Source organism: Triticum aestivum, chromosome 7B (genome assembly GCF_018294505.1).
Source record: "Triticum aestivum cultivar Chinese Spring chromosome 7B, IWGSC CS RefSeq v2.1, whole genome shotgun sequence".
NCBI classification, from domain to species: domain Eukaryota; kingdom Viridiplantae; phylum Streptophyta; class Magnoliopsida; order Poales; family Poaceae; genus Triticum; species Triticum aestivum.
The window spans coordinates 557,102,518-557,105,189 of record NC_057813.1 but is presented as its reverse complement, the minus strand read 5'-3'; the positions used below and the strand labels follow the sequence as shown (position 1 = coordinate 557,105,189).

Here is a 2,672-nt window from a genome sequence, read left to right as displayed (position 1 = left end):
ACAAAGTATGTTGGTGCTGTTATCGGATGAGTCGAAAGCTTTTCCTCAGGATTGTGAATTCCATCCGGGAGTTCGACAGCTACTTCAAGTGCAAGATGGATTGCACCGGCAAACTTGGATTCACCTCAATCCAGAAGTGCATGACAACCATGAGGATGCTTGCATGCGGAGCTCCGGATGATTCACTCGACGACTATGGGCGCATGTCCGAGTCCACCACCATTGAGTGTTTCTACAGGTTCTGCACGGCAGTGATGGCAGTGTTTGGACTGCAATACTTGCGAACACCCAATGCGGAAGACGCTGCTCGGATCCTAGCACAGAATGCAGCAAGAGGATTTCCTGGGATGCTTGGAAGCGTCGACTGCATGCATTGGAAATGGAAGAACTCCCTATTTTCTTGGCAGGGGATGTACAAAGGCGCCAAAGGCGGTTGCGGTGTGGTACTTGAGGCGGTGGCCAGACAGGACCTCTGGATTTCGCACTCCTTCTTTGGTATGCCAGGAACTCACAGTGACATCAACGTGCTGCAGTGCTCCCATGTCTTTTCCAAGCTTGTTGAAGGTCATTCTCCTCCGGTGAACTTCAAGGTCAATGGGTGGCACTACAATAAGGGGTACTACCTAGATGATGGCATCTATCCAAGATGGTCTATATTTGTGAAGACTATCTCAAAAGCTGTGCCAGGAGGCAAGAAGTCCCACTTTGCCAAGGTGCAGGAGGCTTGCAGGAAGGATGCCGAGCGGGCATTTGGTGTGCTCTAATCTCGATTTGTTGTTGTCCGGTACCCTACTCAAACTTGGTCGAAATATCAAATGTGGGAGATCATGACTTGTTGTGTCATCTTACACAACATGATCATCGAGAGCGAGCAGGAAGAGCCATTGTTTGACACTGAACCATACTGCAGGCAGGGTCCTCTAGCCGAAGTTGATCACCAGCTACCGGCAACATGGACTGCCTACCTCAATATGCGTCAGGAGATCCAAGACCCACAGGTGCATTAACAACTGCAGCAGGATCTGGTGGAGCACCTATGGAGGATCAAGGGTGACGCCTACCTCGACGTGTAATGAATTATGAGTTTTTATTGAACTATCCATTGTTGTACTATTTGTTGAACTATTTAGATTTTTCTTGATTTCCTGTGATGAATATTTAACTCAAAAACCACGCCGAATATGGGCCGATTTGTGCCGATATCGGGCCATTTTTCGCCGAAGGTGGGCCGAAAGGCAGCTAGGATTGGGCCGATATCGACACCTAGGGGCGACCTGGGGGCGACGGCTGGATGCCCAACCGCCCCCAGAGCCGATTCTACCGCCGGCTCGCCTCCAGGCGGCGATTTTTATGCCTCCTGGGAGGCAATGACTGGAGATGCTCTAAGAGTTGGTGTGATGGCTAGCGTGACCATCTTTAACGGACTAGTTCGCGGGTATTAATTTCTCTTTGTATTGTTTCGTGATGGGTGGGTCCCAAGGGACATAGAGACACATCTAGGGGAGTTTTAGAAAAACAAAAAGATTCCTGGGGCTTTTTCGTGACAAAATAATAAATTTAAGGTGTTTTCTGCCAAAAAAGGCCACACACCCTCATCCCCACCTCCCAATCACTGTCTGTTGGGGCCCACGTCATGCTGGCGCGCCACTTCAACACATTGTATGTATACAAACATGATGAGCACATAGATGCACGCCCAAGCCAAGTGTTTTCATTGGTTCAATTATGCTGCAAGTTTTAGTACCAAACTGACTTTTCTCGTCAAGTTTTTTTTTCGAGAATGAATTTTCTCGTCAAGTTCAGACACCTGTGATGTAATTGACTCTAAAGTGAACACTTTTTATTTCAGGATAATATGAAAAACGAGACATATCCATGGTAGGCATGTAAATAATTCACCATTCACGTACATCACTTTGCAGCGAATAAAACTACATACTGCATTGCCATCCATGGTATCATCTTTGTTATTCTATCAGGTCGACATGCCTGCCTATCTTATCTATATACGCAGTAGGTGAAGTTACACCCCTGACTCATGCACAGTCCTGTCCAAGAGCAGCTGGTCGCAGATTTCGGGCACCCAAGGTGACCGTACGCTATGCGACTGTCGAAGTTACACTCCGCCTGGTTGCACGGACAAGGTGGTTCGGGTTTGTCCTTGCACGCGACGATATGGCTTGTACAATCATAACTCGCCTTAGCTGCAGCAGAGAAGAAGACGAGAATTAGTGGGATATAAACACCATGCATGCATGCCCGTAGTTTAATTTGTAGCTACACTATCAATTTAATTTGTGAAGCAACGTAGGCATTACATGAACAAATGGGCACGTACCTGGTGCTAGCACGAGGAGGAGGAACACGAGAGGTAGCAGCAGCGTTAGGGTGGCCCTCATCTTTAGCTAGATGATGTGTTGATACTGATGAATTGTGAGATGAACGGCGAGCCTTTTATAGTGGACATGGCGTAAATTCCCCTACTTTTATTTGAGAACAAATTAGTACCGGGTTTTTTGCGGGGTGACAAATTAATACTACCTCTCTCTCAGTTTACAGGGCGTACGCGTACCCCTAGGTCGTTAATTTGACCAACCTAATACAAGTCATATATTATAAAAAATATATTAACATAAACTTTGGAGTTTCTACTATCAAAAGGTATTGTTTTT

The 2,672-nt window shown here is 46.6% G+C and overlaps 1 long non-coding RNA gene across 1 annotated transcript; it reads right to left on the bottom strand.

Annotated features, from left to right (window-relative positions):
- Positions 1 to 1,818: 1,818 nt before the first annotated feature.
- Positions 1,819 to 2,417, bottom strand: LOC123157232 (uncharacterized). Its single transcript, XR_006478820.1, has 2 exons — positions 2,339 to 2,417; positions 1,819 to 2,204 (listed from the first exon to the last, which is right to left on the bottom strand). It is a non-coding gene; the product is annotated as an uncharacterized lncRNA (long non-coding RNA).
- Positions 2,418 to 2,672: the final 255 nt, after the last annotated feature.